General features: G+C 47.2%; 1 protein-coding gene across 1 annotated transcript in view; it reads left to right on the forward strand.

The window, feature by feature from the left end:
• The window catches only part of CDH24 (cadherin 24), a 507,414-nt gene that overhangs the window by 204,407 nt on the left and 280,328 nt on the right, over positions 1-22,679 (forward strand). The gene's annotated exons all lie outside the window — the stretch shown is intronic.

A 22,679-nucleotide genomic window follows, 5' to 3' on the forward strand; every position in this document is an offset into this window, starting at 1 on the left:
ACCACTAAAGTACAAATCATGGTCCTGAGCATCCCAGCATGTGAAGGAGGTGTCCTGTAACCCACAATTCCATTTTACACAGTTCAATTACTTACATCAGGCCTGTCAGTCCCCCAACATATTAAACGCATGTTCCCTGCATTGACCCTTGAATCCCCCAGGTGGAAGCCCCTGGAGCTGGATTTGATTGTATAGTGTGGGACTGCCCAGTGTTACTGATATCCTGGAGCAAGGTCACAGATATTACCACTGAACCCGCAGAACACACACTCACCCCTTGCCTGAATCCTGTCTACTAGGTCTCCACCCTACGGCCAAAGGGGACAAACACCTATAAAGATTCATACATTTTGCTTTTGCCCTCTTCAAGTGACAAATTGCAATCGAAATGTGTATGTGCAGAGACAGATGCTCTCATGCTGTTGCACACGGGGAGGTGATAGGACAGGAGAAGGGCGAAAAATGACACCAGCCCACTCTGAATCTCACTGGTTTCCCACTGCTGAGGTACATCTCCCCTTAGATCGGCGAGCAGGATATGTGGGGCAGGATCAGGATGCCCCCTGGGACACATGGAATGGCTAACACACTGGACGCCCCTGGACTCGGGGTTGATGGTGCCTTGGGTGTGCCTATGGGGAGTCCTCTAGAGGGCGGTTCAATCTCAGGATGTCTGCCCTTGCCCTACCATTGGCCCTCTCTGCACTTCCCTGCAATAAACAGCCAGACCTGTCAGATGGATACCCGTGCTCAACATACACAGCCAAACCTTGATATCCTCAACATTTTCAGCACAGCTGAGAACCCCAAGAGCCTAACATACTTCTGCAACCTCATGAAGGTTGTGACATTTAAAAACTTGGCATACTCCACTGTTCATGTTGTTATTCCTTTGTCCAGAGATTTTCTGATGCCTCTTGTCTACCACTGCTACTATCTCTCAACAATGTCATGCGTTATGTAAAAATCAATAAAACACATATGCAAAAAACTACAACAAAATGTTTTATTATGTGTTGAAAATTCTTAAGTGATGTTTAAAATTAATTTAAAATGACTTTACATTTAAAAAGTTACAATTTGAAAAAAGGATATCAAAATTGATCTATTAAAATATAAATGAATTTCATTTTAGATATTTTTTAACATTAAGTTACATAGGTTTATATTTTTAACTAGTTTAAATATTGTAATTTAATTTAACATTATTTCCCAATGGGTGTTCTTTTAAACCCACATCTCCATCATTTCCAATGGCAGGGTGTTGCAGTACCAGTGGATGGCCATGGGTGGGGTTCGACTTACTCCAACTCTTAGCTGGAGTACATTTACAAATGATTTGGTATTTTTGGCTGCAGTAACTTTAGAAGTGCAGTTTGTTATTAGTAAGAGGCTTACTAGGTGAACATCCCTCCTTAAGGCCCTAATTACTCCCTCCTTTTTCCACCTTTAACCCTTCACTTTTTGTAGGAAGTATTCTCCATTTTCCAGCCACTCCCTTTTGTCCCTCCCAAATTTAAAATTCATGCACATACCTACTGTGAGAAAGTAGCCTCTTTCTAGCCTTGTTACCCCCACTTTTGGCCTGTTTGTGAGTATATGTCAGGGTGTTTTCACTGTCTCACTGGGATCCTGCTAGCCAGGGCCCAGTGCTCATAGTGAAAACCCTATGTTTTCAGTATGTTTGTTATGTGTCACTGGGACCCTGCTAGCCAGGACCCCAGTGCTCATAAGTTGTGACCTATATGTATGTGTTCCCTGTGTGATGCCTAACTGTCTCACTGAGGCTCTGCTAACCAGAACCTCAGTGGTTATGCTATCTTTTTACAAATTGTCACTAACAGGCTAGTGACCAATTTCACCAATTCACATTGGCATACTGGAACACCCTTATAATTCCCTAGTATATGGTACTGAGGTACCCAGGGTATTGGGGTTCCAGGAGATCCCTATGGGCTGCAGCATTTCTTTTGCCACCCATAGGGAGCTCTGACAATTCTTACACAGGCCTGCCACTGCAGCCTGAGTGAAATAACGTCCACGTTATTTCACAGCCATTTACCACTGCACTTAAGTAACTTATAAGTCACCTATATGTCTAACCTTTACCTGGTAAAGGTTGGGTGCTAAGTTACTTAGTGTGTGGGCACCCTGGCACTATCCAAGGTGCCCCCACATTGTTCAGGGCAAATTCCCCGGACTTTGTGAGTGCGGGGACACCATTACACGCGTGCACTATACATATGTCACGACATATGTATAGCGTCACAATGGTAACCCCGAACATGGCCATGTAACATGTCTAAGATCATGGAATTGTCACCCCAATGCCATCCTGGCATTGGGGAGACAATTCCATGATCCCCCGAGTCTCTAGCACACACCCGGGTACTGCCAAACTACCTTTCCCGGGGTTTCACTGCAACTGTTGCTGCTGCCAACCCCTCAGACAGGTTTCTGCCCTCCTGGGGTCCAGCCAGGCTTGGCCCAGGAAGGCAGAACAAAGGACTTCCTCAGAGAGAGGGTGGTACACCCTCTCCCTTTCGAAAAAGGTGTCAGGGCTGGGGAGGAGTAGCCTCCCCCAGCCTCTGGAAATGCTTTGATGGGCACAGATGGTGCCCATGTCTGCATAAGCCAGTCTACACCGGTTCAGGGATCCCCCAGCCCTGCTCTGGCACGAAACTGGACAAAGGAAAGGGGAGTGACCACTCCCCTGACCTGCACCTCCCCTGGGAGGTGCCCAGAGCTCCTCCAGTGTGCTCCAGACCTCTGCCATCTTGGAAACAGAGGTGCTGCTGGCACACTGGACTGCTCTGAGTGGCCAGGGCCAGCAGGTGATGTCAGAGACTCCTTCTGATAGGCTCTTACCTGTGTTGCTAGCCTATCCTCCTTCCTAAGTAGCCAAACCTCCTTTTCTGGCTATTTAGGGTCTCTGCTTTGGGGAATTCTTTAGATAACGAATGCAAGAGCTCATCAGAGTTCCTCTGCATCTCTCTCTTCACCTTCTGCCAAGGAATCGACCGCTGACTGCTCTGGACGCCTGCTAAACCGCAACAAAGTAGCAAAGACGACTACTGCAACCTTGTATCGCTGATCCTGCGGCCTTCTCGACTGTTTTCCTGGTGGTGCATGCTGTGGGGTTAGTCTGCCTCCTCTCTGAACTAGAAGCTCCGAAGAAATCTCCCGTGGGTCGACGGAATCTTCCCCCTGCAACCGCAGGCACCAAAAGACTGCATCACCGGTCCTCTGGGTCCCCCTCTCAGCACGACGAGCGTGATCCCTGGAACTCAGCAACTCTGTCTAAGTGACTCACACAGTCCAGTGACTCTTCAGTCCAAGTTTGGTGGAGGTAAGTCCTTGCCTCCCCACGCTAGACTGCATTGCTGGGTACCGCGTGATTTGCAGCTGCTCCGGCTCCTGTGCACTCTTCCAGGATTTCCTTTGTGCACAGCCAAGCCTGGGTCCCGACACTCTAACCTGCAGTGCACGACCTCCTGAGTTGTCCTCTGGCGTCGTGGGACCTTCCTTAGTGACTTTGGGTGAGCTCTGATTCACTCTTCTTTGTAGTGCCTGTTCCGGTACTTCTGCGGGTGCTGCTTGCTTCTGAGTGGGCTCCTTGTCTTGCTGGGCGCCCACTCTGTCTCCTCACGCAATTAGTGACATCCTGGTCCCTCCTGGGCCACAGCAGCATCTAAAAACCCTAACGCGACCCTTGCAGCTAGCAAGGCTTGTTTGCGGTCTTTCTGCACAGAAACACCTCTGCAAGCTTTTTCACAATGTGGGACATCTACCCTCCAAAGAGGAAGTTCCTAGTCCTCTTCGTTCTTGCAGAATCCACAGCTTCTACCATCCGGTAGCAGCTTCTTTGCACCCTCAGCTGGCATTTCTTGGGCATCTGCCCACTCACGACTTGAGTGTGACTCTTGGACTTGGTCCCCTTGTTCCACAGGTTCTATCGTCTGGAAATCCATCGTTGATGCATTGCTGGTGTTGGTCTTCCTTGCAGAATTCCCCTATCACGACTTCTGTGCTCTCTGGGGAACTTAGGTGCACTTTACACCTACTTTTCAGGGTCTTGGGGTGAGCTATTTTTTTAACCCTCACTGTTTTCTTACAGTCCCAGCGACCCTCTACAAGGTCACATAGGTTTGGGGTCCATTCGTGATTCGCATTCCACTTTTGGAGTATATGGTTTGTGTTGCCCCTAGACCTATGTGCTCTCATTGCAATCTATTGTGACTGTACATTGCTTGCATTGCTTTCTATTGCTATTACTGCATATTTTTGGTATTGTGTACATATCTCTTGTGTATATTTGCTATCATCATACTGAGGGTACTCACTGAGATACTTTTGGCATATTGTCATAAAAATAAAGTACCTTTATTTTTAGTATATCTGTTTATTGTGTTTTCTTATGATATTGTGCATATGACACCAGTGGTATAGTAGGAGCTTCACACGTCTCCTAGTTCAGCCTAAGCTGCTCTGCTAAGCTACCTTTTCTATCAGCCTAAGCTGCTAGACACCTCTTCTACACTAATAAGGGATAACTGGACCTGGTGCAGAGTGTAAGTACCCCTTGGTACCACTACAAACCAGGCCAGCCTCCTACATTGGTTGTGCAGTGGTGGGATAAGTACTTGCAACTACTTACCACTTTGTCATTTTGTACTTTTCATAAGAGAAAAATATACAAAACAAGTTCAGTGTATGTACACCTAACCAAAAAGTTTTGCTTTTCTCCTCTTACTCTATTGCTAAGTGCTGAAAAGTACCTCTAAAAACTTTCAAAAAGTTCTTAAAAGTTGAAAAAGTTATTTTTTTTCTGTTTCCTTAAAAAGTTCTGAAACTTTTTCTTTCTTTTTCTGTCCCTTAAACATTTTTCTATCATGTCTGGTACTGGTCAAACTCTGGATCTGACCAGCACTGCTTATGACCACCTTAGCTGGAAAGGTGAAAGGACTCTCTGCATTGATAGAGGTTTAGGGGTGGGGAAGAATCCCTCTAGAGAATTGTTGGTTAATATGCTCATTGAAAATGATAAGGCCATAGCTGGCACATCAGGTGACAGATTAGCTGATGGTTCACACTCTGACTCTAGGGTAGGCCCAGTAAAAGTGTTAGATGGGAACCTTCCCAACCTGCCCCTTAGCAGGCCACCTAGCAGGGCTGGTACTTATGTGAGTTCTCATCACAGTAGGGAGATTACTCCTTTAGGCCAGGTTGTTAGAGTGCCATCTGTTAGGGACAGGTCTCCCACTGTCCATTCACACCATTCTTCTGTGTCTAGGCATGCCCAACCCACCAACCCTTATGACAGAGTGTTAGAAAGGGAACTCAATAGATTGAGAGTGGAAGAGTCCAGGCTGAAGCTGAAAAAGCAGCAGCTGGATCTAGACAAGGAAGCATTTGACTTAGAAAAAGAAAGGCAGAGGTTGGGGTTAGGACCCCATGGTGGGGTAGCAGCAGTATTACAGATAGTAATCCTGTAAAAGAGCATGATTCTAGGAATCTGCACAAGATAGTTCCCCCTTATAAGGAGGGGGATGACATTAACAAGTGGTTTGCTGCACTTGAGAGGGCCTGTGTTGTACAGGGGGTCCCTCAAAGGCAGTGGGCTGCTATCCTATGGCTACCTTTCAGTGGAAAGGGTAGGGATAGGCTCCTTACTGTGAAGGAAAGTGATGCCAATAATTTTACAGTTTTAAAGAATGCACTCCTGGATGGTTATGGCTTAACCACTGAACAATACAGGATTAAGTTCAGAGAAACCAAAAAGGAGTCTTCACAAGACTGGGTAGACTTTGTTGACCATTCAATGAAGGCCTTGGAGGGGTGGTTACATGGCAGTAAAGTTTCTGACTATGAAAGCCTGTATAACTTAATCCTGAGAGAGCATATTCTTAATAATTGTGTGTCTGATTTGTTGCACCAGTATCTAGTGGACTCAGATCTGACCTCTCCCCAAGAATTGGGAAAGAAGGCAGACAAATGGGTCAGAACAAGAGTGAACAGAAAAGTTCATGCAGGTGGTGACAAGGATGGCAAGAAGAAAGATGGTGAGAAATCTCAGGATAAGCATGGGGATAAGGGTAAAACCAAAGATCCTTCTTCAAATCCTAAACACTCTTCAGGGGGTGGGGATAAAACACATTCGTCCTCTTCTTCACAACCTGCACACATTAAAAAGCCTTGGTGCTTTGTGTGTAAAAACAGAGGCCATAGGCCAGGGGATAAGTCCTGTCCAGGTAACCCCCCTGAGCCTACCACCACTAATACATCAAGCTCTAGTGCCCCTAGCAGTAGTGGTACTAGTGGTGGGACTGCTGGCAACAGTCAAGTTAAGGGTGTAGTTGGGTTCACTTATGGGTCCATCATAGAAACTGGGGTAGTCAGCCCCAAGACAGTTTCTGTCACACCTAGTGGCATTGGCCTTGCCACACTGGCTACTTGTCCCCTTACAATGGATACGTACAGGCAGACAGTTTCAATAAATGGTGTTGAGGCCCAGGCCTACAGGGACACAGGTGCCAGTATCACTTTGGTGACTGAAAACCTAGTGGCTCCTGAACAACACATCATTGGACAACAGTATAAGATTATTGATGTCCATAACTCCACTAAGTTTCTTCCCTTAGCTATAGTTCAGCTTAGTTGGGGTGGAGTTACTGGCCCTAAGCAGGTGGTAGTATCACCTAGTTTACCTGTAGATTGTCTCTTAGGTAATGACCTAGAGGCCTCAGGTTGGGCTGATGTAGAGTTTTATACCCATGCAGCCATGCTGGGTATCCCTGAGGAATTGTTCCCTCTCATTTCTACTGAAATGAAAAAGCAAAGGAGAGAAGGCCTGAAAACTCAGGAACCCTCTCCAACAACAGGTAAAAAGGGTATCACAGAATCCCCTAACCACCCTGCCATTCAGGATACCATTCCTGTGGTGGGAGAAACCGCTCCTGGGGTGGCACCTGTTCCAAGGGAATCATCAGCTGGCATAGCTGTACTCCCTGAGGTGGAAGTACCTCTCTGTGGGATAACTAACATTGGTGAGAAAAAGAGCACCATTTTAGTTAACATGGAGCATCCCTTCGACCCTCCCAGAGAAACTTTAGTGCAGAAACCCTGCACTGCCTCACAACACTTAGGACAGCATCCCTGCCCTAGTGTGGAGCTCATAGGACAGCATCCCTGCCCTGCTCCAACTAAAGAGAAACAGCATCCCTGTTCTCTCTTCCAGCCATATGGACAAAGGTTTTGCCCAGCTATGGCTTTACTGAGACAGTATCCCTGTCTGGCATTTTCATCACTACAAATAGGTTCAGTGGACAAATCCCACTGCTCTAAACTAAAACTTACTGATAGAAACTCTGAAAATATATCTTCACATTGTTGCTTAGCTAAAGTACTTCAAACAGGGTGGTTTACATCCCCACAGGGAAGTAACCATATAGTGGATGATAAAGGGAGTAACCAGTCTATTGCAGAGCTACTCTCTACTTATCACCACTTAGACAATAAAGTCTCAACTGGCCAAGGTTAGCCTTGTTGTCCTTCGTTTGAGGGGGGGGGGGGTTTGTGTAAGAAAGTAGCCTCTTTCTAGCCTTGTTACCCCCACTTTTGGCCTGTTTGTGAGTGTATGTCAGGGTGTTTTCACTGTCTCACTGGGATCCTGCTAGCCAGGACCCAGTGCTCATAGTGAAAACCCTATGTTTTCAGTATGTTTGTTATGTGTCACTGGGACCCTGCTAGCCAGGACCCCAGTGCTCATAAGTTGTGACCTATATGTATGTGTTCCCTGTGTGATGCCTAACTGTCTCACTGAGGCTCTGCTAACCAGAACCTCAGTGGTTATGCTATCTCTTTACAAATTGTCACTAACAGGCTAGTGACCAATTTCACCAATTCACATTGGCATACTGGAACACCCTTATAATTCCCTAGTATATGGTACTGAGGTACCCAGGGTATTGGGGTTCCAGGAGATCCCTATGAGCTGCAGCATTTCTTTTGCCACCCATAGGGAGCTCTGACAATTCTTACACAGGCCTGCCACTGCAGCCTGAGTGAAATAACGTCCACGTTATTTCACAGCCATTTACCACTGCACTTAAGTAACTTATAAGTCACCTATATGTCTAACCTTTACCTGGTAAAGGTTGGGTGCTGAGTTAGTTAGTGTGTGGGCACCCTGGCTCTAGCCAAGGTGCCCCCACATTGTTCAGGGCAAATTCCCCAGACTTTGGGAGTGCGGGGACACCATTACACGCGTGCACTATACATATGTCACGACATATGTATAGCGTCACAATGGTAACTCCGAACATGGCCATGTAACATGTCTAAGATCATGGAATTGTCACCCCAATACCATTCTGGCATTGGGGAGACAATTCCATGATCCCCCGAGTCTCTAGCACAGACCCGGGTACTGCCAAACTACCTTTCCTGGGGTTTCATTGCAGCTGCTGCTGCTGCCAACCCCTCAGACAGGTTTCTGCCCTCCTGGGGTCCAGCCAGGCTTGGCCCAGGAAGGCAGAACAAAGGACTTCCTCAGAGAGAGGGTGTTACACCCTCTCCGTTTGGAAAAAGGTGTCAGGGCTTGGGAGGAGTAGCTTCCCCCAGCCTCTGGAAATGCTTTGATGGGCACAGATGGTGCCCATCTCTGCATAAGCCAGTGTACACCGGTTCAGGGATCCCCCAGCCCTGCTCTGGCGCGAAAATGGACAAAGGAAAGGGGAGTGACCACTCCCCTGACCTGCACCTCCCCTGGGAGGTGCCCAGAGCTCCTCCAGTGTGCTCCAGACCTCTGCCATCTTGGAAACAGAGGTGCTGCTGGCACACTGGACTGCTCTGAGTGGCCAGGGCCAGCAGGTGACGTCAGAGACTCCTTCTGAAAGGCTCTTACCTGTGTTGCTAGCCTATCCTCCTTCCTAAGTAGCCAAACCTCCTTTTCTGGCTATTTAGGGCCTCTGCTTTGGGGAATTCTTTAGATAACGAATGCAAGAGCTCATCAGAGTTCCTCTGCATCTCTCTCTTCACCTTCTGCCAAGGAATCGACCGCTGACTGCTCTGGACACCTGCAAAACTGCAACAAAGTAGCAAAGATGACTACTGCAACCTTGTATCGCTGATCCTGCGGCCTTCTCGACTGTTTTCCTGGTGGTGCATGCTGTGAGGGTAGTCTGCCTCCTCTCTGCACTAGAAGCTCCGAAGAAATCTCCCGTGGGTCGACAGAATCTTCCCCCTGCAACCGCAGGCACCAAAAGACTGCCTCACCGGTCCTCTGGGTCCCCTCTCAGCACAATGAGCGTGGTCCCTGGAACTCAGCAACTCTGTCCAAGTGACTCCCACAGTCCAGTGACTATTCAGTCCAAGTTTGGTGGAGGTAAGTCCTTGCCTCCCCACGCTAGACTGCATTGCTGGGTACCGCGTGATTTGCAGCTGCTCCGGCTCCTGTGCACTCTTCCAGGATTTCCTTTGTGCACAGCCAAGCCTGGGTCCCCGACACTCTAACCTGCAGTGCACGTCCTCCGGCGTCGTGGGACCTTCCTTTGTGACTTCGGGTGAGCTCCGGTTCACTCTTCTTCGTAGTGCCTGTTCCAGCACTTCTGCGGGTGCTGCTTGCTTCTGAGTGGGCTCCTGGTCTTGCTGGGCGCCCCCTCTGTCTCCTCACGCAATTGGTGACATCCTGGTCCCTCCTTGGCCACAGCAGCATCCAAAAATCCTAACCGCAACCCTTGCAGCTAGCAAGGCTTGTTTGCGGTCTTTCTGCACGGAAACACCTCTGCAAGCTTCTTCACAACGTGGGACATCTATCCTTCAAAGGGGAAGTTCCTAGTCCTCTTCGTTCTTGCAGAATCTGCAGCTTCTACCATCCGGTGGCAGCTTCTTTGCACCCTCAGCTGGCATTTCTTGGGCATCTGCCCACTCACGACTTGAGTGTGACTCTTGGGACTTGGTCCCCATGTTCCACAGGTTCTCTCGTCTGGAAATCCATTGTTGTTTCATTGCTGGTGTTGGTCTTCCTTGCAGAATTCCCCTATCACAACTTCTGTGCTCTCTGGGGAACTTAGGTGCACTTTACACCTACATTTCAGGGTCTTGGGGTGGGCTATTTTTCTAACCCTCACTGTTTTCTTACAGTCCCAGCGACCCTCTACAAGGTCACATAGGTTTGGGGTCCATTCGTGATTCGCAATCCACTTTTGGAGTATATGGTTTGTGTTGCCCCAAGACCTATGTGCTCTCATTGCAATCTATTGTGACTGTACATTGCTTGCATTGCTTTCTATTGCTATTACTGCATATTTTTGGTATTGTGTACATATATCTTGTGTATATTTGCTATCATCATACTGAGGGTACTCACTGAGATACTTTTGGCATATTGTCATAAAAATAAAGTACCTTTATTTTTAGTATATCTGTGTATTGTGTTTTCTTATGATATTGTGCATATGACACCAGTGGTATAGTAGGAGCTTCACACGTCTCCTAGTTCAGCCTAAGCTGCTCTGCTAAGCTACCTTTTCTATCAGCCTAAGCTGCTAGACACCTCTTCTACACTAATAAGGGATAACTGGACCTGGTGCAGAGTGTAAGTACCCCTTGGTACCACTACAAACCAGGCCAGCATCCTACACTTACATGCAGGATACCCTGCAGTCGAAGTGCAGAACTTCACGCAGAAAAAGATAGGAGAGGTAGGGGTGGGATCTCTGCATGTGGGTTTGTGGATAACATTTTAAAGTCTTTAGTAGTACTTTTGTAATACTACTAAGAGTACTACAAAATGCAGTTTGTGAACAGACCCATAGAAGTAAGGGATCTATTTCCTAGCCCCTAGCGGTGACTTAGCGTAATTTTTTTCACACTAAGGCTGCGCTAACCAGCCCCCACCCTGTGCCATATTTATCAAGTGGCGCAATGCAAGCATTGAGCCACTTTGTAACCCTTTGCACCACATCATACCTGTGCCAGGTGAAATGTATGCAAGGGAGAATTCCCCCACAGGGAGGCCAAAAAAATTGGCACAAGATTTCACTGCGCCATTCTAATGTCGTTTTTAATGCCTACCCAGGGCAGGCGATACAATGACTGTAGGGCATTAGCCTCTGAGCCTCCCTGTGCTTTGCTGGACTAACGCCAACATTTTGGGCACTAGTTCACCAAAATGCCACAATAGCATTAAAAATGTTGATGTTATTGCCCTAACAAGCACCATGGTGGACTGTATTGTAAATACATCGCTACCATGATGGCGTTAGAGGGGGTGCAGGGTGACGCAATTAAACTGGGGCATTGGAGCTGATGCGCCAGTTCCTTGTAAATATACCCCTAAATGTATGTGTTTTAAATAGACGTGTAGATGTACCGTTGCGAACAGGTTCCACTGAATATCTGTAGAGCTTTCCAAGTGCTGAAAGTTGTTTATGTGGAAGTGCACAGTCAGCAACGGGGGACTGGGAAGTAGATTTGAAGGGGTAAGATGGCATTGATGATCCAGTTTGGGACATTTACTCACCTCGCGTCATAGTTTTGAGCTGCTTCTTTTTAAAGTAATGTTTGTTTGGGCTGGTCTTTTGTGCATTCCCCAATCCAAGACATCTCAAAAGGAGGTCTATCGAGATGATCCCTAGAGACCAGGGATCACCAGATGCAACCAAAACAGGGGAACCCACAGGTGGAAACGGAGGGTGGGAGAGCAGCTCTGGGTAGCTGCAGACATTCCTCCCTCTTCCCTACTGACGCTGAATAAAATGTGTGACAGGGAAAGGCGGAGGCGAATATTTAGAAAAAATAGGGATGGGAAGAAGAAAAAGAGTGATGGGTGAAGGGGGCGGAGATATGTGCAAGGAGGAAGGGAAAGCAATCTGCAGTGCTATGGCAGAAAGATGGACCCAGAAAGGGTAGCGAGGGCGACTATGATAGAAAAAAAGAATACAGGCAAAATAAGGAAATTTATCAAATAGTGGCTGCCAAAATGAAGTATGGGAATGTCACTGCCTGCCATGAGGTAGGACTACTGTTAGGGAATAGACAAAGGGCTTCACCAGGCTTAATTCCCTGTCCGATGCCCCCACCCACTCAAGCACCCACCCACCCATGCTGGCAGTAGATAGACTCAGTGTCATCTTAAGAATTTGGTGGGTCTTGGCAAGGCATACTTAGGGGGCCTCTGTCTGGAACAGCTTTGTACTTTATTACACATTTCTTCTAAATCAAGCCCAATGATGTCAAACAAAATAAAATAATAGATTAAAGGTAAATAGATGTGGGGTGGAAAGGAGTTTTAGTTCCTCAGGGGCCCCCATGGAAGGTGGGGGGACCAGGAAATTGCCCACCTTTTACATGCCCTAAAACATCTCTGAGTAGACTGGCGGCTGCTGAAAGTGGGGTGCTGAAAAGACTTTCTGATAAGTCGGCTTTGGGTGGGGCGCTGAGAGCACCTTGAGAGGAGCTCTGAGGAATCTGTTAGGAGAGTCTGCTGAGAGGTCCATGCTGAAGGGCCTGCTGAGGATGGGGTGTTGAAAAGACATGCTGAAGGTCTGCCGAGAGTGCTGTACTGAGAGGAGTTTTGCTGAAGGTGAGACTGCTGAGAGAAGGAGGTTTAGAGGAGCTTCTGAGGTTACTGTGCTGACAGCACAAGCTGAGAGAGGAATGCTGACTGAGGTCAGGCCTAAAGAGTCTACTGAGGGTGGCCCTGAGAGCAGCGTGCTGAGGGGACTCACGAGGGTTCTGTTGGAAGCATCTGATGAGAGGTCCATGCTGATCATGGGATGCTGAGAGGACATGCTGAGGGGTCTGCTGAAAGGGCTTACTGAGAGGAGGTTTTCTGAAGGTGGGTTGCTGAAATCAGCGGGTTGAGGGTGGCTTCTGAGAGTGGGGTGCTAAAAGGAGCTTTGGGGGTCTGCTGTTGGTGGGGTTCTGAGAGGAACTTGCTGAGAAGTCTGCTGTTCCTGGGGTGCTGAGAGGGGCACGCTAATAGTCTGCTCACAGCAGGGTCCCTCTGAAGACTGGGCGTCCCGAGGTCCATCGTCACAAGGGTCACTGTGGGGCATTTACTTAGCCTTCAAATTTCTCATTCTACCCTCTGAGCTCATCGGCTTTGCTGAAGTGGTGCTCTGGCCGCCATGATTAATGAGCCTCCTTCCTCCGCACCCAACGCAGACCCTTCTCGTGACCACGTCCGTGGCAGTAGTGGAGGCAGCCAGTGCTCTGATCCACTTTCAGAATAGTCCTGCGCGCGCCCAGGGCAAGGGATCGAATCCCAGCGTTCGACAGTCTCAGTCTTTCATCCACCTCAGGCGAATGTAATGATTTTTGCGACTGGCTGTCAAACTGCAGAGAGCTGAAACGCCTCGGATGGGAGTATTGTGCGCCTTGTACTACAGAGCGTAGATTGGCTACTGGGACAATCAATGACTGGAGAAAACCACGGGCTCCCTTCACTGTACTGACCCTGCATTCATCTGTTTTTTTTCAGTCATTCCTGTCTCTATCTGTTGTTTTTCTTCTTCCAGTTGTTTCCGTCTTGCAAACAACCATCTGCTCTTCCCTCTCTTATTTCATTCATTCCCTCCTCCTGAAACCTCTTGTTGCCCCCTCTTTTCATGACCCTCATGTACCCCTTACCTCGAATCTCCATCTATTGCTTCAGTTCTACCTTTCTCTCTGTCTCCTACTTTCTCTTATTGTTGCCCCTTTCCACCTGCCTTCCCCCCTTGCCTTCATCTGTCTTTATTCCCTAACCTTCCTCTTTCCTATAAAGTTGTTTCTGGACTTTCTCTGTCCTTTCCCTCCCTTTTCAATATCCGTCACATCTTTGCCTTCTTTCTTTTTCTCTTTCACAAACCCCTCCCCTTCTCTTTTGTGTCCCCCAGCCTTCTCTCCCTCAGATCCAGGGTCCCTCTTGTCTCACTATATATCCTGTAGAAAATACACAAGCCAGAAAAGGCACCAAAATATTGGAACTTCGGAAAGCTCTGAGGGCCTGGGTGAAAGCTCACCAGTTGCTCACAGCAACAGAGGATGAAGATGAGGAGGATGATTTGGAGGGGTGGGAGCAGGGCCTGGATGTAAGCCCTGGTTTTCAGCAGTCAATGGAGGGCGATGACATGTCTCCTGAGTTGGAACTCCCTCCCAGAGCAGAGTGCCTTCGCAAGGTCTGACCCCAGAGGAACTGGCAGACAGAAGACAGAGGGAGAGTTCAGGCTACAGATGGCCAAATTCAAGGTGGAGGAGGCAGCAACCTAGAGCGCTATGAGGGTAAAGAAACTAGCTATAAAAGTAAGGAGAATGACACATGAGATAAGTCTCAAAGAGCTGGACGTCACAGCTAAGCAAGTGGAGTCCATCAGTAATGGTGGCAGCATACCCACAGTGTCCTGGGGGTCAATAAAGTTCACTTAACTAAAGAGATGGTGCCCATCTGTGTGGTAGGGGATGACATAGACAAGTAGTTTTCGGCTTATGAAATGGCATGTAAGATGCACAGGGTCCCAAGAGAGTTTTGGGGGGCATCACTTTGGAAGCTCGCATACAGTGAGGAGGGATAACTTGCTTACACTGGAGGTGGGGGACCAGATGGCATAGATCCCAATGAAAACCATTCTTGTCACCAAGTTTGGACTCACTCCAGAGAAGTATGACATTAGGTTCTGGGATAGCCAAAAGATGCAGATGAAGTCTGTGGATTTTCTTGATTATGTCAGCAAGGCACTGAATGACTGAGTGGGGTGGCAGCAAAGTGGATGATTTTACTGGGTTGTTTAATCTGATACTAAGAGAGCAACTGCTTAGTACATGTTATGTGGAGCTGCACCAGCACCTAGTTGACAGCAAGCTCACTGACTCTAAAGAGCTTACAAAGGAGGCAGATCTCTGGATCAGTACCAGAGTGTCCAAGAAGGCACCTGGGAGTGACCCTAAGAGTGACAAGGAGTGGACCTTAATATTTAATCCAGAACCACCAGTGTGACTCCAAGGGCTACCTGGTTGGCCTTCTGTTCAGAGTCTCAGGGACAGAAAAGGCTCCAGCCATCCTGAGCCAAGCACCTGAACTCTGCTGTGATTCCTACCCCACAAGTGTTGCCACCCAGTCCTACGCCTTTGGAAGTGGGCGTGAAGGTGCTCTGCCAGCCCAGCTGTGATCCCGTGGGCGGAACCAATGTAGCACAATATATCTCCTCGTAGCTCAGCTTCCGAACCACTGTAGCCAGACACATCCCCAATTCCTGACCTCGTCTCGCATTATGCAGTCATCTCAGAACAGCTGCTGTGTGACTCATCCTGATGCAGACCTTCAAATTGCAAGCCCCTCATGGACGGCATCCTCTATGACAACGCAGGACTATGCTTTGCAGCCCTGCAGCTTCGTTGAAACCGCTTTTGGGCAACACATCTTTGATGCAGAACTTTGCATTGCAAGCCCCTCCTCAACGGCCTCCTAGACGACAATGCAGAACTCCACATCGCAGCCCCACAACTTTCTCGGAATCACTGCTGTGCGACACAGCCCCAACACAAGATCTCGCAATGCTCGGCAAAGGTCTAACACAGGAAGTTTTTTTTGTCCCAGTTACATTTTGTTTCATTTTTTTGATGTCGAATTCCCTCTCTGGGTTCAAGTGCTTAGACTTTTCTGCTTCTTTACTCTCCTATAAGTGACATATTTGTGACATTTGTTGGCTAGCCCGGCATCTTCAGGAACACCAGTCTGATAAGACTACCTCAAAGGTTATGGCGTGTCTTCTGGGCCCTACCTGCACAATGCAAAGTACATAACCTAGACTGACCCTCTCTGGGGACAAACATAGGGAAATTTGAAAGGCTAAATTAGTGCAGAAAAACTCACCAAATCACCTATCCAGGAAGTAACTATTGCAGGAACCACCAGAAACCCCAGGAGCAATGGAAAGCTCAGGCTACTGGTACCCTGTTTCAAAAAAATCACTTATGTCAGAGGCTTCTGAGGAAGCCCCCCGCCCCCACACACACAATTTGGAAGGAATCACCAGTATAAATAACACAAGCCCTATCTCTGGCAGCATTAAAGCACTTAAAAGAACACCTCACGAAACTCCTGTGGGAAAGCACACCATAGGATGGCCCAAACAACCTACCTCCCACGTTCTAGCTTCTCTGATGCCCCAGTACTATAGTGTACCAGCTGTAGACGCCCCTCTATTTCTCGACCAGCTAATATCATTTATGGCACACAAGGTACTGACTCACTGCTCCCTCGGGAACTACTTTCACCTATAGTTTTGTGACTGCCTACATTCAGAACTGTTATATTATTTGTACTCTTATTCAGACATTTCAAAGTGATATGGTCCTCGCATCACACTCTATGCATGTTATTTCTCCGTGCATGTTACTTCCAAATGACCACTTGATCCTTATTTTTCCTTGCGGGTGGTTAAGAGGTTTTCTTGGTGAGGCAGCCAGTCCACGCCATCCCTCGCTGGGGCGTTATATTCCCTAGTGAAAACGCCAACACAAATAAATGAAAACAAACGGATCACTGAAGGGTTCCACACATTGGGCCTTAAAGAAGAGATACAATATATTTAGGATGCTTCTAAAATCTGAGTGCCCTTATGAAATTATTGCTGGTTTGAGTACTGCGCCTGAAATCCCCGCTGATTTGAGAAGAGTCGGTGCTGTAAACACGAACAAACGTTTTCTTAATAAACACGGGCGTTACACTCTGTGTGCAGCCATCCCGATAGCGTTTGGATTATCCGAGCTAGAAATAAATGGTTAAAAACTGCAAATTATGCAAAGGATCTTGCAGAACATGGCAAGAGCAGCAAAGATGCGGCCACGGAATCGTGTTTTCCTCTGGCTCAGCTTATAGGAGACGTTATTCGTTTGTTGCTCTGGACTCGTGCCATTGGGAGGGACACTTGTCCATGAGATTTCCTGAGTCTAGAATTCTTTCTTTATTGAAGAACCTCGCTCACTCGCTCTCTTTGTATATCCCTCCTTTTTCCACCTCTCGCTCAATCTTTCCTCTCTCCCTCTGGCAGTCATACATTAATGTACTCCTTCACACTCTTCCTTCTTTGTCTTTCTTTTTCATTCCTATTCTTCAACCCATCTGTTTTTCGTGTCTCCTATTTACCCTTTTCTTTCTTTCTCTCACATCTCCCATACTCTCTTCCCCTTTCATTCTCCCCGCCTGCTCTTGCCATCTCTTTTGTCTGTCTCTATCCTCCACCTGTTTATCTCCTTTCTGTTTTTCCTTTCTCCACTCTTGCTACGTTTCCTCTTCCCTTTTCCTCCCTTCTCCCTCTGAATACCTCGCACCTTTCTCTTTCCTCCAATGAGTTCTCGGTTTCTCTTATCTCCCCCCTTTCTTCTCTTCTCCCTCCTTATGTCTCGGCTCTCTCATTATTTTCTATATAATCCCAACTCCTGTTCCCCTTTTCATATTTTCTATACTTTGTGTTTGCCTGTTTCCTCTCTGCTCTCTAGATCATATACCTTCCTCTTTCATCTCACCTGTCGCTTTCACATCTTCCTTCCACTCTCTATCACTCTCATGCGCTATTAACTCACATTCACACCAGCCAATCAAAAATGTTATAACAACATATAAATATTTAAAGAATTTAAACTGCGGGCCACAGTTTGGGGTCCTGAAGTAGATGGAGTTAATCAGAGCCACCAAAATACTGCATTGACTTGTATAGATCCACCACTAACCTGCCTTACAGTACACTGGTGAAGAACAACTCACATCATGTGCATTGATAAATAAAATCACGGTAATATTTGAAGTGTCATTGGCTGGTATGAGTGTGACATTTAAAAAAACATGTTTTTGTTGTAATGCTTTGTAAATCTGTTTTGTTTATATATAGATGTTGGATTTTTAGCTATACATTATTGTATTATATCAATGGAGTATGGTTATGCCAAACAATAGCGTGTTTCTTAACTGCAATACGCAGCTTCTTTTATTGCTGTTAGCTGTGCTTTCTGCTCCTAAGATTATTTATCCCCGAATAATAGTTATGGAAAGGCGTTTAGTCCTCCGCGGAACCGCTTCTTCTTATTAATAAAAACGAAGGAGTTTGTGATCTGGTCGTTCTACCTGGGAAACACCACCACCTGCCACACATCTTTTGTTTGCCTTTTTCTTTTGTCCTCCATATCTTGATAGACTCTCTGACCCTGTCCCCGGCTCTGTCCCCTCTCTCTGTCTCCAAAAGGCCTCTTAAGAAATGGACGAAGTGGGCATTCGCCCAGGGCCCCCTCTTGTCGGTGGTGCCCTGGTACAATGATCCCTCTGTCTCTTTCTAACCTTTGCCTCCATCGCTGTCTTACTCACTGTCACTCCCTGCACACCCCTGCCTCCATCTATCTCTGCACCGGTCCCTCGCACCACTCTTTACATTTCTACCTCTCCTACTTAATCTCACCCTCCACTTACCCTTTCATAGTTTTATTACCTGACCTCACCCGTCCTTACTTTTCTCTGTTTCACTACTCCCTCCAACTCACCTGCCTTTCTTTCTAATCCCTTCTACTACCCTTACCAAACCCCCACCCCAATCTCTACCTCAGTTCTCTCTCTCTCACCCTGGCTACCACTCTCTGCTGTCCTATATTTGGTTCACTGTCTCACCTTCCCTTTTCCCGTCCAGTTCTGCCTCGCCCTCTATTGGCACCTCACTCTTCTGTTTCCATCCCACATCCCTTTTTTTTCTCCTCTCCTACAACCTCAATTCTCTTCATCTTCCAACAACACATGTTCTCTACTTTGCTCTCACTCCTTTACCTCATCCCTCTCTTCCTTATAGTTATCGCTACCTCATTTCTCTTTTGACTGCACATCTCTCACTACCGCATTTCGGGAAAGATCCGGAACAACGTGTCCACAACCACGCCTGCGTTGCTCACGCAAGCGGAACGATGCTTGCCTGAACAACGCAGGCCGTTTTTCTCTGCCTTAACCACGCATGTGCTGAACAACGCACATGCGTGTCTAAGGCAGAGGAAAAGGAAGATCTATCGGGAGAGGACGCGGTCAGGTAAGTGGGGCAGGGTTGGGGGAAGTTTTTAGGGGCGGGGAGATGAAGTGGTTGAGGTGGTTAGGTTTTTTTTTTGTTTTTTTTTAAGGGGCAGGATTGAGGGGGTTGGTACTATGGTTTTTAGGGCCGGGATGGGGCTCGGGATTATTTTCTTTTTATGGGTGGAGTGGGGGTATCTTTGTATTTAGAGGTGGGGGTTGGGATTTTATGGGTGGGTAGGGGGTAAGGGGAATTCTGTATTTGGGGGTTGGGGTAATTATGTTTTTGGGGGGTGGGGGTGCAGATTTTTAGGGGTGGGGTCGGGGTAATTTTGTATTTAGGGTTAGTGGGGAGTTGGGTTTTTAGGGGCGGTGTTGGGGTAATTTTGTATTTAGGACGGGTGGGGCGGGTTATTAGCTGTGGGGGTGGGAGATTCGGGTAATTTTGTATTGGGGACAGGTTTTTAGGGGTGGGGTTTGGGGTAATTTTGTATTTAGGGCGGGTGGGGAGTTGGGTTTTTATGGGGGGGATGGGGGTTGGGGTAATTCTGTATTCAGGGCAGGTCGGGGGTCGGGTTTTTAGGGGCAAGTGTGGGGGGCTGGGGTAATTTTGATTTCAGGGCAGGTGGGGAGGTCGGGTTTTTAGAGGTGGGGTGGGGTGGATGGGGTAATTTTGTATTTATGGAGGGTGGGTTCTGGGGGTGGGAGGCCAGGTTAATTTTGTATTTAGGGTGGGAGCGGGTTTTCAGGGGTGGGGGTCGGGGTCATTTTGTATTTAGGGCGGGTGGGGGCCAGGTTTTTTGGGGCGTGGAGGCGTTTGGGGTAATTTTGTATTCAGCGCAGGTGGGGGGTCGGGTTTTAGGGGCTGGGTATGTGGGTCGGGGTAATTTTGTTTTAAGGGGCTGGGTAGTTTTATTTTTGGGGAGTGAGGGTCGGTTTTAGGGTTGAGGGTGGGTGGGAGGTTTTGGGGTAGTTTTTAAAGGTGGTGGGGTCGGGGTACTTCTGTTTTTAGGAGCAGGGTGGGTCTTGGGGTAATTTTGTTTTTAGGGGTTGGGCTGTTTTATTTTTGGGGGTGTGGGGGGTTGGTTTTAGGGCTCAGGGTGGGTGTGGGTATCGGGGTAGTTCTTAAGGGTGGGGGGTCGGGGTACTTCTGTTTTTAGGGTGGGGGTGGCATGCGACAACCATTCATGCCGTTTCCACACATGCCTTTACTAGAAAAATCATTGTAAAGGCTTGTGTGGTAAAGGCGTGTGTGGAAACAACGTGGTTGTTGTTCCGACTGCGTTGTTCAGGCATGAATGGTTGCTGCTTGCGTGGTTCCATCATACAACCCCTCATTACTATCTGACCCACATAGCCTTCACTAACTAACCTCTCAATATACCTCACCATTCTTCGGTTACCTCACCTCTCCATATCACCTCTCATCTAACTTGGTATCCTCTATATCAAGTCTCTCACTACCTTACTCTTTTCTCATTAGCTCTCTTTCTCTACCTTTGTTTTTACTCTATCATTACCCCTGTCTCTTTCTTGCACATCACTCTCTATACCTCCTTCTGTGTTTCAGCTCATACGCTTTACCCCTTTCCTCATACATCTCTCCTCATCACCTCTAAATCTACCTTTCTCTACCATGCCTATCTCTCCTTACATAAACTCTTTTCTTTCTGTACCTCACTTGTCTTTCTACCGTTTATCCCTTCTTGCTCTACTTTTCTTTCTGTTCTACAGCTCTCTTAAGCTCATCTTTATTTCTATACCTCACTTCTCATTTTGACCGTCTCTTGACCTCACCACCTCTCTTCCTCCTTTGCATCTCTATATAGATCTCTTTCTACCTTACCTCTCTAACTAACATTATAACAATATTCCTATCTTACCTCTTTCTCTATCGTATTGCTTTGTATCAAGGCCGGCTTTAGTGCTAGTGGCGCCCTGTGCAACAGATTTTTTGGCACTCCCCCTCCCCCATGACCACTTCATCGGATTCACTCACTGCCACCTGACAAATGTGCCCTTTATCTCTCGATAGCCCCTCTCTCACATCCATCCATTTGTTTTAAAGGGCTGGTAAAGGCTGGCTTTACTAATCCACTGGGCTGCCCACATAAAATATAGTTATTTTCTTTGCAGCAGGCATATTAACCATCTGAGCTACTTTATGGCGAGTCAAAGCTGCTGCTAGACAAAACTCCCATCTCTCGCTCTAGCAGGAACATTAATCAAAAGAGGTATCTTGATATTTTAATTATTTCTTGAAGGCTGGACCCACAAGGAACTTTTCAGCAGGTGCTTTTAAATCGCATGTTTCGTAAGTTATTTTTAAACACAGAGCCCCCCTGAGGTCAGCACCCCCCAATCCAGGTCAGGACCCAGTGCGGCTGCACCGCTCGCACCGCCCTAAAGCCGGCCCTGCTTTGTATACTCAACCCTCTCCTCTTCCTATATCCTGTTCCTTAACATGCCTTTTCCCTGTTTCTATCTCTCTACCAACCATACAACCTTCTCGCTCTCTCTCTACTTTCTTTTCTCCATCTCTTCCTCTTTCTACCTCTCTGCATTTTCCGTTCTGCATCCCTCACCTTTCACTCTTTAACTTACGTCCCTCCTTACCTCACATTTCTCGCCACCTTCTCCTTCTGCTGCACTTGTTTTACTATGCTGTTCTTTTTAGCTCTCAGCCCTTCTCCTGTCTTCATCCCTGTCTCATTTCTCTTGCTCAGCAAAGCTGGCGGTCACTGTCTAGCTAGAACATTATACACAGACAGAAGAGGGAAGGCACAGAGCTGAAACAAGGCTGGGCAAGGAATTCAGGGAAACATTTTCCCAGTCACTGGTAAAAATCCTAGGAGCAGAGCTTTGCTTTTTACTTTTGCAGTTCGATGATACTTGTAATGGAAATGTGTTTGTAATTGCACACATTTAGGAATCTAATATGTGTTTTCAATTGCTATATATTTTCTATAATGTTATTCACTTCTTCACTAAACACGCACCAAGTCATGCACCCCATATCATTCTTATAATGGGAGGAGCGTGCTGGCTAGAGACTGAATTTCGTGTACAATATGTGGTGATATAAAAGAAAATGTAGATCCAAGCACACAAAGAGAGGGCTTTAACAATGCTTGTTTAATCTTCCCTCTCTACTTTTTAGCGGACAGGGGCAAGCAGCTTCCCGCTTGCGAAAGATTTTCATATAATTCAAGTTTGTTTGGCATCCTGAAGGCTTGGGCAGCTAAAATGGGTAATACATATAAGTTGTTGAATCAGGGTGTCCCCCAAAATATGTCTTGACCAGGCAGAGCCCCACAAAATCTTCAAGATGACACTAACTTTGTGTGTCTCCCTCTTCCGTGTGTTCGCCTCCTCCCTCTCTTTTTGTCTGCTTCTCATCTCTTTTCTCACTCTGTTTCTATTCCCTCTCCATTCTCTGTGTTTCTCTTCTTTCTCTGTCACTGTGCTCAACACCCCCGATCTGCTCTCTCTCCTTTGCTGCTCCCTCCCCTACCACTTTATCTCTAGCCCTTCCTCTGTCCTCTCCCCCGCCCTCTAGACACCCTCTTAGTGCTCACTTCTCTCGCCACCATTGTCCTCTTTTCCTTTCGCTATCTCTATAGTCTACCTGGCCTCTCCCCTTCCATCTTCGGTC

Source organism: Pleurodeles waltl, chromosome 6 (assembly GCF_031143425.1).
Source record: "Pleurodeles waltl isolate 20211129_DDA chromosome 6, aPleWal1.hap1.20221129, whole genome shotgun sequence".
Classification (NCBI taxonomy): Eukaryota; Metazoa; Chordata; class Amphibia; order Caudata; family Salamandridae; genus Pleurodeles; species Pleurodeles waltl.